This window comes from Artemia sp. Qi Xiang Cuo, chromosome 13 (assembly GCF_049724085.1).
Source record: "Artemia sp. Qi Xiang Cuo chromosome 13, ASM4972408v1, whole genome shotgun sequence".
Taxonomy (NCBI): Eukaryota; Metazoa; Arthropoda; class Branchiopoda; order Anostraca; family Artemiidae; genus Artemia; species Artemia sp. Qi Xiang Cuo.
In genome coordinates, this window is record NC_142806.1 from 62,321,441 (window position 1) to 62,337,634 (window position 16,194).

The following is a 16,194-nucleotide window of genomic DNA, read 5'->3' on the forward strand; positions in this document are numbered from 1 at the left end:
CTTTAGTTTAGTCTTAAACGTTGGCCTAAAAGTAAAATCTTCGGCAATATGCCATCCTTCATTCGCAGAACATGCCCTAGCGATCTCAACCCTTATCTCATCATAGTCCTAGAACGTGGGAATGCACCACACCTTTGCCTATTGTTTCAAATACGGCCAGTCAGTAAGGTACCCATAACGATCCGTAGGCGTTTTTTTTTTTTTTTGAAAACATCTAGCAAATTTTTATCCACTTTTTTGGAGCGCCAATGCTTCAAAAACATATTTGACCACTGTCATCACTATAGCTTCCAATACTCTGATGTCGGTGAGCAGACTTGTCTTCCTATTCTTTCAAAGTTTTTTGAAGCGTAAGAAAACACCCTGAGCCCTGTCTACTATAATTTAAGCATCTTCACTCCACTATTAAATATTTTACAAACCTAGATGATACATTCTGGGATAGGATACTGCCTGTAAAGTCAAGTTGAAGATCAAATCTGGAAAGTCCTTAAATACGGTTTAATTAATGGTAAAAAAAAGGATAAAAATTTCGTGATACCAATGATGTTACAAATCGATGCATTGATTGTAATGCCAGGATCACCAGAGCTCTTTATTACCACCTAACATAAAAACGGCTGGAATGCTTATAACGAGGAACTTGATTTTGAATTAAAGATGCTGCTTGAAAACCAGTCCCCAATTTTGAACAAGGGCAGAAGAAAGAGAGAATAATGAAATGCAAAAAGGTAATCAATTCATACAGTGATATCAATAACATAATCAACACTGACTTCCACCACTCCCCAAAGCTACAGAACTCTGCAATTTCAGAAGAATCTTAAATTTTGAAGTCCTGAATTTGCACAGAAAATGTTTATATATTCCATTGATATCACAAATCAATACAGTGATAATAAGGACATGATCACCAGACCTCCTCACCCTTCCCCCCTCCCCCCAAGGAAACATCTTCGAAAAGCAACTTAATCACGAAGTTACAATGAGTTTAAGTTAACAATTTTAAATATCAAATAATTATGAGGGAAACAAAAAACTTAATCAACTCCAAAAAGGTTACCAGTCAATACAGTGATGCTAACAGCTTGATCAACAACGAATTTACATTATAAATTTTAGAGTATATTTGGATAGCAAAACAAAAAGGCTACAAAAGCCTTTGTGAAACAAAGTAAAAATTTCAGTTTTTGAATTAATGGTGGACAAAATTCAAGCTTTAACTTAAGTAGTGCATTATTATGGGATAGGAATCTCCTTCCCTCCTACTGAAAAATTTATTTTATTTAAAATTCCAATGTCACTCTGCTTCTGTTTGAATAAATACTTTTATCCCTTGTCTTGCTTATTTTTATTTCATGGAAAAGCTTCTTTTTTATTTCATGTCATAAGAACCTGCTGTCGTCCTGAAATAAAATATTTGTTTCTGTGTATTTCTTTAATTCTCATTGAATTCACGGTGTAGACTTCTGAAATTGTGTTTTCCCTCGGTGGGACGCTAAATTTACATTCGACAAAGCCTTCTTCCGACTTTTCACAACCATAGATAATCTCAATCGAGATCTATTCAAAATCTTCAAATCGAATTGCAAAATATGGCCAGACTTCATCTGATGTTTATTAGTCACTGTTTAGGTCTAAAATATGTCGTTTCCTTGATTTTGGTTTCTTGTTGATCCAAATCCAACAAAGGAATAACATTACCATTTATCTAATGCTATCTAATATAAACACTTCCACATGAATTTAGTCCTTTCATAGGCTGGAGTCGTCTCCCAGATTTCTTTTGGAAAATTCAAGCTTCCTTACTCTGATTCTTTACCAATCGTCTTTCAAAATATTTGAGCTGAAAAGTTGTTGATTCTAAACAAATGAGGATAGATCCGTTCTTTTACTGTCGAAGCAATGTGATAAAATGTCCCAAGCCTTGACAAAGTATGGGGAATAAACGATTAACTGCGAACGCTTTGCATGATTGCATATTTCACCTCTTTTAGGATCTAGCAGTGCCTCGTTAGCCCTAAAAAACAGTAGAAACTCGCTAGAACCTGTAAAACTGTAGCCTTGCTACATTTGTAAAAATAAAAAGAAAACAAAGAGTTTTTTAATCGATTTTTGAGTATTTGTGTTTCGTCAAAAACAAGTGACTAATTCTATTCTGAATACAATGAACAACAGTTAGCAAAACTATATGAATACGGAAAATTAAATTAAAAAATGTTTTTCTAAACTGAAGCTAAGGAGCAAAATTAATATTTCATATGAACAGAAACTATTGTGTATGTGTAGGACGCTACCCTTTCATGGGTACTTATTCTCTACTCTAAAGTTTTACTTGTTGTCAAAATTATTTAAGAACGACTCTTGAAACAGAATGACGTTGAATCTTAATGTGATTAATACATTTCAAATAAATAAACTAATAGTTATAATCATATAGTAATTTTCAAATTTAGTTTTTATAAAATGTGTAGTAAAAAATGAAAGTAAATAATAATTTATTAATTAATTCATAAAAATAAACAGAAAAAATAAAATAGATTAAATAATAATAATAATTAAATTAAGATGATGATAATTGAAAAATAAATTATCAATTAATTAATAAAATAAATAAAAAATAAAAACTATTAGACAGTAATAAAAATTAAATAAAGATAATATTAATTAAAAAATAAATTATCAATTAATAGATAAATGAAAGATAATTTATGCAACAAGTTTTGAAAGAACTCAAAGACTTTAGCGTAAAGATTGAAGGATAAGGATGAGTGAGTAGCAGATCCCTTTATATACGGATTAGTTTCAGCTCATTTTAATTTTTAATGGTGATCGTTACATATTCTATAGGCGTCCGATTATTTATACAGTCGTTTATTATTATCAACAACAACAGAAAACTATTATCTTTATTGTTGATTACAGTTTTGCAGCCAAGAAAAACAATTTCATGTATTTATGATTTCAGCATTTCAAAAAATATCATTTTGCTAGCTTATTTTGGGTTGCCAGTGAAGATTTTTCATGCCCCTAACTGATATTACACAGCCTAGAATCAATGAACTTTCCAGAAAAAATTTTAGACGGGGAGGGGGCGGGAACTTTGCTAAAATTAGCATGCAAATTTAATTTTGATTTCTTATGTACGGTGAGCCAAATAACAACCTGCATTAGTTCGAAAATTTTCAGAAAGTAAATAAAAAAATGTTTTTAAACTGAAAGTGAGGAGCGACACTGAAACTTAAAACAAACAGAAATTATTCCGTACATGAAAGGTGCGGTCCACTCTTGAACACCCCGCTCTTTACGCGAAAGTTTGACTCTGTGTCAAAACTCTACTTTTTAAAATAATAAAATAATTTTAGCGTAAAGACATGGGTGATAAGGAGGGGATATACCCTTTCACAAAAGGAATAATTTCTGTTCGTTTTAAGTTTAATTATCGCTCCTTACTTTCAGTTACAAAAAAATATTTAATGATAGAAAGGCTTAAAGTCAGTGACCTTAGGATATCTCAAATCAGCATAAAAGTCATTTTTTACTTACCTATTAATGTTTAAATTCCAATTTTTAGAGTTTCGGTTGCTATTGAGCTGAGGTGCCCCTTACCTACAGCTTGTTACCAAGAATCATTTTATAAACTGGTAATGTAAAATATGTTTTGAAAATTGAACTCGTGTCCTTTTTGGGTGCCACCTGCGTATCGCGTCAAAAGGGCCGAGGTGCACATTTGGGGGTCACGTCTATTATAATTTAGGCTAATCTAGTAAAAAAAATTGATCTAAATCTAATAAATATTAAATCACTGTAGTGGCAACCCTACCAGTGTCCCAAAGCCCTAAATAAAACAAAGGAAAAAATAGACACATCTGGGTTTCAAGCTCTCTTTCTAAAATTCTTGAAAGTGACTTCTTGGAATTTGCTTCTACTAGTCGGATATAAATTAAAAGAATCTATTATTATACCTAAGAAAGTTTTTGAGTTTGGGAAGAAACAATTTTTGCACTAGGTTTTTTTTAAACTCTTTTTTAATTCTCACTTAATAAGCAAACTGAGAGAGATTATATCCAGGACGGTGATTTTAAGTAGTTGGAGAAATTCTTTACGGATACCGATACTTAATGATGGACTGTTAGTGCTTCCAGTTCCCTCCGTAGATGAAACAAAGCATTAGATACCGGTATCTAATGCTTTTTAAATGCTAATTAAAAAATTCAATAGTATTTTTTAAGTGAATTTAATGATGACCATAAAAAAAGAAACAAAAAAAAATGTCAAAAAAATGACAAAGTTTCAAGCAATTTTTCAGAATATGTAAGAAAAACTCTTTCCGTAGCTAAATTTTGCTGTAAAAGTAGACACAAAATAGAGATTCTATTCCAAATTCTAGTTCATTTGACTTTTTTTTATTAGGAATTAATTTCAAACATATTTTTGGTTTTCACTGACTGATGGTGCTGTGTGGAGGTAACAAAGGATATGTAGACAATAAGCTAAACCTATTCAACTGTGCCACTATTATGCCACCACTTTTACTTTTTCAACCCTTTCAAGTTCAGATATGCCACCAAAGTTAACATTGACGATGCTAAATTGGAATTATAAAACTTAAAGATAATTGCTATTCATTTGAATTTTTTCCACTTCTTGTTGAAAATCCCTGAGTTTTATTGCCTCTATTTTAACTTATATCTTGATAGTTAAGTCAGTGCTCAAATTCTGCCAGTCGTCATGAGACTCCACGAAGTTACCATAAGAACTGAAAATAAAAATACTTTAAGAGTCTTTTCACTACTTCTAGTACCGATGAAATTGTTGTATCAAATGACCCTTTTTGGAATCTAATAATTAATTGCTCGTATGTTGTTGTTTCTGTCAGAAGGGGCGTCGTTTGGGGGTGGCAAGGGGGGCAGTTACTCCCGCCACCAATAATGTAGAGAAAAAATATTATACATACTATGCCCTTTGACTATCTAGATATGGACCCCTCTTACCCGCCCCCCCCCCAATAAAAATGCTGGAGATTAGCCCCTGTCTGTCAGTAGACATTTTCCTGTTCTAAATGTCACAGTGCGCTTTCTTGGCATTCTCTTGTTGCTTTTGCTAATGGGACTTGATCTGGTTTAAATGTTTTTTTTAAGTACCTAAACTAACATGATTTTCAATTCAAAATCAACGGACTCGGTCGAAATCAGTATATTCTTAACAATCTGAAATTCATCTCTCCAAGAGCTCTATTGCCAGAAGAAATGACATCTATTTTCATTACTAATGTGCACACATCCTATATGATTTTCGTTTTTTCTGATGTTCGGCATTTTACTTGTTGACAATTTATCTTTTAAGTACCTCCATCAAAACAACTCCATCAAAACATGATGTTTTGATGGAGCATCCTAAGTAAACCATCAAACAACTCCATCATGTAAACTCCATCAAAACAACTTTTAGAAACAACAACCCTTGCATTCCAGGAATATATTCCTGGATATTCCAGGAATATCCAGGAATGGATATATTTACATGGTCAATTCTAAGAATCCTCCTTCAAAGCTTATTTCACTTCTATGCTTCCTATTGTCCAGTTAAAAGGATGTCTAATTTTTCTTGTTTTCTTAAGCCACTCTCTAACAGTTATAATAAAACTATGAACATAATCAAAAAAATAAGCTATTCAGCAATTAAACTGCTACTTGATCTTGAAAAACCTTCCATTACACATTCCTTCCATTGCATATTTCATCCATTGAATATGCTTTCAATATACTAGATTCCCTCCATTATATCCTTCCCTTTTTTCTCAACTTCCTACACTGCTGAAATTTACTTAACTTTTTCATCTGGTAGTTTTAATTTTATCAAGACAAACTATGAAAATTTCTTCAACACGAGTATTATATAGCTCTTTATGATGTTCTTGTTTGACACTAACAAAGGGGCAGGAAAAGATAGTGATTGACTAGGGTTCAATCTTTACTAAGTCACCTTTAGAGGGGCGATCTTGAGTCATCAAATCACCAGTCCCGTAGCTCTCGAACGATCAAAAAGAAATGGGGACAATTTTAAAATTGCGAAATAGCAAGTGAAAAGGCAACTGTTTTTTTTCATTGATAACAATAATAGTCTGAAAATTTTGGCTTTGAATCCAGAAATCTTTCTCGACGAGGAAAGAAGGAAAACAAAATTAACCTAGAATAACAATATTGTCCAAAGAAAGGGAGAGAAGATCTCTACACACTAACCAAAATGACAACTGAAAAGAGGAAATAACATTTTTCTAACTTTCAGTAATCAACGTTTATATATTATTTTCTAATAGTCCAGGAAAAATTATTGGCAGTATTAAACGAAGAGGGAGTTATTAGCAATTCTTTTTCCTTATCCGCCAATCGCAACAAATATGCAGCATTGATTGTGTTTCAGTCGGGATGCTCTGAGTTTTTCAAACATAATCTTTGTTTCTGGGATTTTATTGACACAAAAAACAGAGAAGAGTCACTTTCAAGATGCTTAGCAATTTTAAATAAAGTTATAATCATTTAAATTTAGAATTAAACGACCAGCCAGAGGAACTTTCCACTAGGGACCAGGATTCGTTCTTCAACATCAAGCCAATTTCTATTGAACCTTAAATATCAATCAGTGATGTTTTTTGGGGGGCTAGTCGTAAGTTTAAATAAAAATATTAATACCAATTTTTTCTGATTTTCCGTTTCTTCGGAATTTGGCGTTAAGGAGATATTAGTATCATAGGCATTGCAATGACAGCACCTAAGTAAAGAGCGAAGTGGGAACAATGTTTTTTTTTTCACCAAGAGACTTCAAATAAAACATGTCGTACAAAAATCCGGAAGGCGCTCGTTTTATTGGAAAGTGAAGATTGTAGTGCCCTTTATGAGTCGAAAGTGATTGGAGGGCAACCAGCCTTCCACGCTCCATTTTCCCTAGAGATATTCTATATTATTTAACTATCTTAAAATTTGAGATAGCCATCTTGTTCAACATAGTTGAAAGGTTAAAAACAATGTCTCTGAGGAAGACTTCCGCCCTTCACACCCCTTGGGGTAAGGACTGTAAGTTATACAATTGGCCCATTACTTACATATATTATTTGTTATTGGAAAAGTGGGGTATGTTTTGCCATTTATGTCCAAAAAGGCCAAGGCCATTCAGATGAAGTTTTCAGGGAATGTTAAGGGGAGTGATGAAATAAATCCAAACACATCATATAATTTACTAGCAGGTTGTCAAAAGAGTGTATTTAAGGAATGACTTAGAGCATTAAGCAGGAAATCTAAGGGAATGATTGGGAGAATGATCAATTGACCAAAAGTCAATATGTGCATGCTGCTACACTACAACAACTAAAACTACTACTACATCAACAACCACTACTACGACTAATGCTACTGCTACTGCCCCTACCACAACCATTACTAACACTGATGCCACATTTGCTATCTTAAAGGTGACTGTTGCTAAAGCTGATGATTATAATGTGAAATAGAAAGTATTTAGGCAAAAAGTGAACTCAATTAAAACAGACTTTATGCACACAGGCCTTTCAAAGGGAGTATTAGCAATATATAAGGAACGACTTAGTGTATTAAGTTGAAAATTACAGGGCATGATGAGAGGAATGCTAAAGGTATAAAAATAAAACTTCAGGGAATATGAGGGGGAAATTGAACCAAACCAAAACACAGTATGTGCATGCAGGTTTTCAAAAAGGCGGACCAGTAGTTTCTTAGGAACGACTCGGGGTATTAAGCTAAAACTTGCATGATCTGTTTTATGGGATATTGTGCTAACCAAAGCGCAATATTTGGATGCTACTGTCACTACTTCTACAGAAACTACTCCTACCGCTACCAATACTACTTTTACTGCTATTACTACTGATATTACTGTTACAACTACTAAGGCTAAGGGCATTAGGTCCTACCTTTACTCCCGAAGCTCCTACTACTACCTTTGATACTATGACTATTACTAGTACAATCGCAAAAGTGTTAGTAAGACTTTCTGGAATTGGGAGGGGGGGGGGGGTATTGTTGAGCTAAATGAAAATACACCATGTACACGTGGGCTATCAAAGAGGTGTATTAGACATATCTCAGCAAGGGCTTATGACATTATGCTGTAGTTTAAAGTGTCAACAATTTTACTACTACTTTTGCTACTTTTTCTGCTGCTATTTCTGCTACAATTGAACAAAACCAAAATAGTTTATGTGCATCAAGGTTATCAAAATTGACTAGGCTGTCAGGATATTTGGACGGGATATATTAGGAATGGGATAGAGAATAAAGTAAATAAAGTATAAGAAGTCAGGGACAGCTAATGATGCCTTATAACTAAATCAAAAGTAACTTTGTACATGCAGGTTGTCAATAAGACTTCTCAGCAATATCTTAAGAACAACTGAGGTGTAGACTAAAAGTAGATCAAAATATACTATGCAATATCTAGAATTTCAGTTCCACCTGTTTTAATATAAATTGATCAAAACTCTTGTACAACACTAAAATAGAAAGTAAGCCAATACCTAAATTCGTATACAAATTAATTTAAAGAAACAAAGTTTCTCCGATGGAAATAAATAGTGACCTTGCAACTTCAACCGAAAAATCGTTGCTTCGCAGTTTATCTAACATAAATAGATAAAACTAATGCAAATAAGCTAATTAGAAAAATACAAGAATATTGATTTAGGAGTCACAAGTGGATACGAAGCCTGACTACATCAAACTTTTCTGTAATATTTTTCACAGTCTTATACCACTTGTGATATATGTTAATTTCATTGTACGATTAAAATTATTTTAAAAACTTAATCATAAAAATAAATGTTACATCAATAACTGCAAAGTCATTGATAAGAATACAAAAATAATGGATTGATTCAGCTAACCTCTTGGTCTCTCCAGCTGTGATACTAATATTGAGTAATATATAGTATATAGTATATATATAGTGAGTATATAGAGTAATATATAGTAAGTTTTATAGTGCAAAAAAAAGTGCTTCTAAGCAGGGAAATGTTCCAAACACTGTAACGATCCAAAAGATTAATAAAAAAAATGGTATAAACACATTTTTTGCTAGGTTGTAGCTGTAAAATAGCTGTCACTGTTAAAAAAAGAAGTTGCTGGGCTTTTACATTCTGCGTCACGAAAAAATATAAATATATTTAATGCAGAAGCACCATTGCCACAATTTTTTTCTTTGAAGGGGGCATCCCCCTAACATACAGGATGATTTGTGTTCATTTTCAGCTTTAATGTTGTTCCCTACTTCCAGTTGATTTTTTTTATTTAATTTGGCATGGTTTGTCAAATAATGAACGAATACCCCCCTCCCTCCATGTAAAATTTTTCCTAGAAAGGTCCTCCCAAAATTGCCTTCCCTTGTAATATTCTTTCTGCGGAAAAACCCCTTCCCCCTGCCAAAATCCTACCCTAAAAATTTTTATATTCTAAAATAACAAATGTTTGATTATATGTAAACAATTGGCAAATTGATTAACTTACAGCCTTTTCATCTTGGACTATGGGAGCCGAAAGAAACAATAAATTTATACATTGGAATAACTTAATTTTTTTCTAAATCCCTTAAAGCAAATGTAAGAAAAGTGAAACCAATTTTTAATTTTGATCCGGAAATTATAAGCAAAATTCAAGCTCAAAATAACTCAAATTTTGGCTAATAATTGTGATTTCTTGGAGTAGTTGAAAAACAGCATTGGTTAAGATTTTCTATGGTCAGCCTTAACAAAAACAGGTTACCCGCATAAAGCAAAGTTCTACAATCCAAAATAACACGACTGGTAGTTAAAATTAATTTAATTGTTTTCGCGATCATATACAAGGCACAAATGACTGAAAAAAATATGCCAATAAGGGATTTGAACCCTTGACTGTATGATCCAAATACATACGGTTTACTTACCGAAATAACAGGACAGATAATTCAATTCAGTTCATTTGTTTCTGCGCCAACCCATAGATGCTTAGCTTACAACCCTGTCCCCAGAGACTCTGGCAGGTTATTTCGTCACCAAGGACATATTTATTGAAAATTTCAACTATGCTGAACAAAAATTATTGTCTCAAAATTTTATCAGACGACTTTGGAAGAAGGGAGTTAGTAAAGCATGACTACCTGTCCCCCGATCTTTTTGGTCCCTTTTAGGGCACTAGAACTTTTAATTTCTATTCAAATTAGCTCTCTGACGATCTTTTAGGACCACTGCTAGCTCTAGTGCTTGAGAAAAGGCACCAAATGTGCCATTTTTAGTTTTATTTTCCTCTTTCAGATGGCAAAATTTATAAATAAAAAGTTTACCCCTTGTAGAAAAAAAGTAAATGGTGACACATCCTCCAATAGTGCATTTTATAGTATGATCAAACGCTATTTTCGAGGGGTTTCAGGGTCTTTTCCGAAATCTGAAATCCAAAATTCCGAAAATTTGTTTTCGCAATAAAATTTTGATTTTAAGATTAACCGAAATAATAATCACCATTCCTGAATCGGTGTCAGATGGCAATTTTTTCTCGTCAGAGTATCTTCCAAAACATATCTTTCGGCCTCTGATTACTATGGGCTGTGGTTTGCTCTTTACTAGGTAGTAACTACTGTTGCGAGCAGCAACCATGATTGTGACCAAGTTTCATCAACTGAAAATCAAACAGTTCGTGGTAATGAACTGTAAGTAAGGAGTGACCCGGCTCAATGGTAACCAAAACTCTAAAAAACGGAGTTTTGATACCAATAGATGCATAAAAAGAATCAGATTTTAATTCTGATTTCAAATATATAAGTTTCATCAAGTTTAATTTTACCTATCAAAAGTTACGCGCCTGAGAATATTTGGCTGATTTTCAAAAAAAGGGTCAAAGACCCCCTAAAATTTATAGAACCTTAATGAAAATCACACCATCATATTCAGGGTATCAGAGAACCCTACTGTAGAGATTTCAAGGTCCTATCTACAAAAATGTGGAATTTTCCATTTTTTGCCAGAAGAAAGATCACGGATGCGTGTTTATTTTATTTTTATTTTTTTTCTTTCTTTTCCCCAGGGATGATCGTATCGACCCAGTGGTCCTAGAATATCGTGAGAGGGCTCATTGGAACGGAAATTAAAAGTTTTAGTGCCCTTTTTAAGTGACCGAAAAAATAGAGGTCAACTAGGCCCCCTCCAACGCTCATTTTTTTTTCCCAAAGTCACCCGATCAAAATCTCGAGATAGCCATTTTGCTCAGCATGGTCTAAAATATTATAACTATGTCTTTTAGGATGACTTGATCCCTTGAAGCCCCCAGGGGGAGGGCTGAAAGTTATGAACTTTACCCAATGTTAACATATAGTATTGGTTATTGGGACCCGGCTCAATGGTAACCGAAACTCTAGGAAACGGTATTTTGATACAAATAGATACATCAAAAGAATCGGATTTTAACACTAATTTCAAATATATAAGTTTCATCAAGTTTAATTCTACCCATCAAAAGTTACGCGCCTGAGAAAATTTGGCTGATTTTTGAAAAAAGGGGGAAAGACCCCCTAGACATTATAGAACCTTAATGAAAATCACACCATCATATTCCGCGTATCAGAGAACCCTACTGTAGAGATTTCAAGCTCCTATCTACAAAAATGTGGAATTTTCCATTTTTTGCCAGAAGAAAGATCACGGGTGCGTCTTTATTTGTTTTTTTCCCAAGGGTGATCGTATCAACCCATTGGTCCTAGAATATCGTAGAAGGGCTCATTGGAATAGAAATTAAAAGTTCTAGTGCCCTTTTTAAGTGACCAAAAAAAATGGAGTGCAACTAGGCCCCCTCCCCTGCTCATTTTTTACCAAAGTAACCTGATAAAAATTTTGAGATAGCCATTTTGTTCAGCATGTTCGAAAATATTATAAGTATTTCTTTTAGAATCACTTAATCCCCCGAAAATCCCGGGAGGAGGGCTGAAAGTTATGAACTTTACCCAATATTAATATATAGTATTGGTTATTGGGAAGTATACAGTACAGACGTTTTCAGGGGAGATTTTTCCTGGTAGGGGGGGGGGGTCCGGGTTTCTGTGGGAGGATTTGTCCATAAAGGAAGTTTTCCTCGGGGAAGGGACATTGCTATAAAGGGGGCGCCGGATTTCCCAGCATTATTTAAAAAAAAAGATCAGAAATTAAATATAAAAAACAAGTTTTTCAACTGCAACAGCAGCAACATCAAAACTTTAAACGAACAGAAAATATTACATATATGATTGGGTTCACCCCTAGTCAATACCTCACTCTTTAAGCCAGAGCTTTTTTAGTATTTTCATAAGAGATATTTATTCTAATTAGCGTCCTTTGTTATTAAGCGGTCAGTTTTAAAAAATTGGAACAAAATTCGAACTTTCGCTTAAAGAGCAAGGTATTTACTAGGGGGCGAACTCCCTATTATACGTATTAAAAATATATGAATATAGAAGTTCGTTACGTAAATTAATTCGTAAGTTACGCGTATTTATTACTAATAAAAACGTTCGTAAATAAAATAAAACAAGTTTCGAGAAAGCCATTTAACCAAATAAAAGTAAATTAATATGAAAATTTTGTTTTAATTATTCATGTACTGTGAGCCAAGATCAAAACCTGGATTTATTCAAAAACGTTCAAAAATTAAATAGAAAATATTTTTTAACTGAAAGTAAAGAGCAACATTAAAACTTCAAAACGAACAGAAATTATTCTGTATATTAAAGAGGCTGTCCCCTCCTCAACGCCTTGCACTTTACGCTAAAGTTCGACTTTATCACAACTCTAATTTTTTAACCAATAAAAAACTTTAGCGTAAAGAGCAAGGCGTTGAGGAGGGGACAGCCCCTTTAATATACGGAATAATTTCTGTTCGTTTTAAGTTTTAATGTGACTCCTTACTTTCAGTTAAAAAAAACTTGTTTTTTTATTTAATAACGCTAAAGATTCTTAGTACTTTAAAGAGCTTCTTAAAAAAACTTTTTATTATGTTTAAACGTACTTTAAGTTTTAAGAGTCGTTCTCAAAGAATTGGGACAAATATTCAAATTTTTGCGTAAACAACGGGATATTGAAGAGTGGGTTGTCCTCTACATATACGGAATAACTTCTGTTTGCTTCAAGTTTTAATGTTCTTCCCTACTTTCAGTTAAAAAACTTGTTTTTTAATATGATTTCTGATCGTCTGATCTGATCTCTACATTTAACTTCTGTTTGCTTCAAGTTTTAGTGTTCTTCCCTACTTTCAGTTAAAAAAAACGTGTTTTTTAATATGATTTCTTATCGTCTGATCTGATCTCTACATATAACTTCTGTTTGCTTCAAGTTTTAATGTTCTTCCCTACTTTCAGTTAAAAAAAACTTGTTTTTTAATATGATTTCTTATCGTCTGATCTGATCTCTACATATAACTTCTGTTTGCTTCAAGTTTTAATGTTCTTCCCTAATTTCAGTTAAAAAAAACTTGTTTTTTAATATGATTTCTGATCGTCTGATCTGATCTTTACATATAACTTCTGTTTGCTTGAAGTTTCAATGTTCTTCCCTACTTTCAGTTAAAAAAAAATTTTTTAATATGATTTCTGATCGTCTGATCTGATCTCTACATATAACTTCTGTTTGCTTCAAGTTTTAATGTTCTTCCCTACTTTCAGTTAAAAAAAACTTGTTTTTTAATTTGATTTCTGATCATCTGATGTGATCTCTACATATAACTTCTGTTTGCTTCAAGTTTTAATGTTCTTCCCTACTTTCAGTTAAAAAAAACTTGTTTTTTAATATGATTTTTGATCGTTTTTCTAAGAATTTCAGAAAATCCCCACCCCCTCCGTTTGAATTCTCGTAACATAAAGGTCATCAATGAAAACATTCTCCTATGTAAGACACCTCCCCCTGGAAAATTATCCCTGGAAAATTCATTGTCGCTGAAAATTTTATCTCTAAAACTGAGAGAAAAGGCGAGACTAATTGTAAAAAAAATGTCTTTATTCTAATTTTCTTTTCAATTGCCTCAAAATATCAAACAATTCGTGGTAACGAACTGTAAGTAAGGAGCAACCAATGTAAGCAAGAGTTTTGAGATAGATATATCAAAAGAATTAGATTTTTATGCTGATTAAAAAAAACAAGTTTTTCCAACTGAAAGTAAGGAGCAACATTAAGACTTAAAACTAACATAAAGTATTACGTGTACGAGGGGTTTGCCCACTAGTTATTACCTCGCTCCTTACACTAAAGTCCGAATTTTTTTCGAGTCACAAATTTTTGAAACACAAGTGCCGTTAATTAGAATACCACTCTTTTGAAAGCACTAAAAAAAACTTTAGCATAAAGAGCAAGGTGTTGACTAGGGGGCGAACCCCCTCATATACGTAATAATATCTGTTCGTTTTGAGTCTTAATGTTGCCCCTTACTTTCAGTTGGAAGAACTTGTATTTTTTTATTTAATTTCTGATCGTTTTTAAAACAATGCTGGGAAATCCAGCGCCCCCTCATGGAAATGTCCCTTCCACTAAGAAAAACATCGTCCATGGGATGGTCCTCCCACATAACCCCTTCTTCCGAGCCCCCCTCCCACCAGTGAGTATCCCTCCTGAAAAAGTTTGTATACTTTCCAATAACCAGTACTATATGTAAACAGTGGGCAAAGTTCATAGCTTGCAGCCCTTCCCCCGGAAATTGTGGGGTACTAAGTTATCCTCAAAGACATATTAATTAGATTTTCGACTTTGTTAAACAAAATATCTATCTCAAAAGTTTGATTGGTTGACTTTGGGAAAAAATGAGCGTGGGGGGGCATGTTGCCCTCCAATTTTTTTGTCACTTAAAAAGGGCACTAGAACTTTCAATCTCTGTTTGAATGAGCCCTCTCAAGATATTATAGGATTACAGGATCGATACGATCACCCGTGGGAAAAAAATCAAACAAACAAACAAGTTAATATCCATGATCTTTCTTCAAGCAAAAAAAAAAAAACAAACAAAATTCCACATTTTTATAGATAGAAGCTTGAAACATCTGCAGTAGGGTTTTCTGTTACGCTTAATCTGACGGTTTAATTTTTATTAAGGTTCTATCTTTTTTAGGGTTTTTTTCTCCCCTTTTTTCAAAAATAAGGCAATTCTTTTCTTTTGAGAATCCGATTCTCTTGATGTATCTACTGGTATCAAAATTTCGTTTTTTAGAGTTTCGGTTACTGCTAAGCTTGGTCGCTCCTTACTCACAGTTCGTTACCACGGACTGTTTGATTTTTATATATTTTTGATATATAAGTTTCTTCAAGTTTAGTTACAAACATCAAAATTTACGAGCCTGAGGAAATTTGTCTTATTCTCGACAAAAATGGAGAAACACCCCCTAAGAGTCACCGAACCTTAATGACAATCCAACCATCAAATTTAGCGTATCAGAGAACCCTGTTGTAGAGGTTTCAAGTTTCCTATCTGCAAAAATGTGGAATTTTATATTTTTTGCCAGAAGAAAGTTCACGGATGCGTATTTTACTTTTGTTATTTTTTCAAGAGTGATCGTATTGACCCGATGATCCTAGAATATTGCAAGAGTGCTCATTGGAACGGAAAATAAAACTTCTAGTGTCCTTTTGAAGTGTCCAATAAATGGAGTGCAACTAGGCCCCCTCCCCCACTTTTCCCCCCAAAGTCACCCGATCAAAATTTTGAGATAGTAATTATGTTCAGCATAGTCGAAAAACTTAATAGCTGTGTCTTTGAGGATGAATTAAACTCCCACAGTCCCCGGGAAAGGCCAGCAAGTTATGACCTTTGTCCGTTGTTTATATATTGTATTGGTTATCGGAAATATACAGACGTTTTCAGGGGGGGATTTTTTTCTGGTTGGGAGGGTCGGTGGCAGAGGGCTACATGCGAGGATATTTCTATTGGGGAAGGGCATTTTGTATGAAGGGGATGCCGGAACTTTAGCGTAAAAGCAAGGTATTGACGAGGGAGCGAGTCCTCTCATGCGTACACGTAATAATTTCTGTTCACTTTAAGTTTTAATGTTGCTCCTACCTTTCAGTGAAAAAAACTTGTTGTTTTTTACTTAATTATACAAAAGAACATATCAGATATCAAATAACATACTTTTGACCATAAGAAACTTTATTCAAGCCCCAAACTTGATTCGGTTTGCAAATAATCG

At 33.6% G+C, this 16,194-nt stretch overlaps 2 protein-coding genes across 2 annotated transcripts in view; one reads left to right on the top strand and one right to left on the bottom strand.

The window, feature by feature from the left end:
• LOC148945523 (uncharacterized) overlaps nt 1-16,194 on the bottom strand; it is a 117,436-nt gene that overhangs the window by 97,113 nt on the left and 4,129 nt on the right. The window lies entirely within an intron of this gene.
• LOC148945524 (uncharacterized) overlaps nt 1-16,194 on the top strand; it is a 56,458-nt gene that overhangs the window by 495 nt on the left and 39,769 nt on the right. The window lies entirely within an intron of this gene.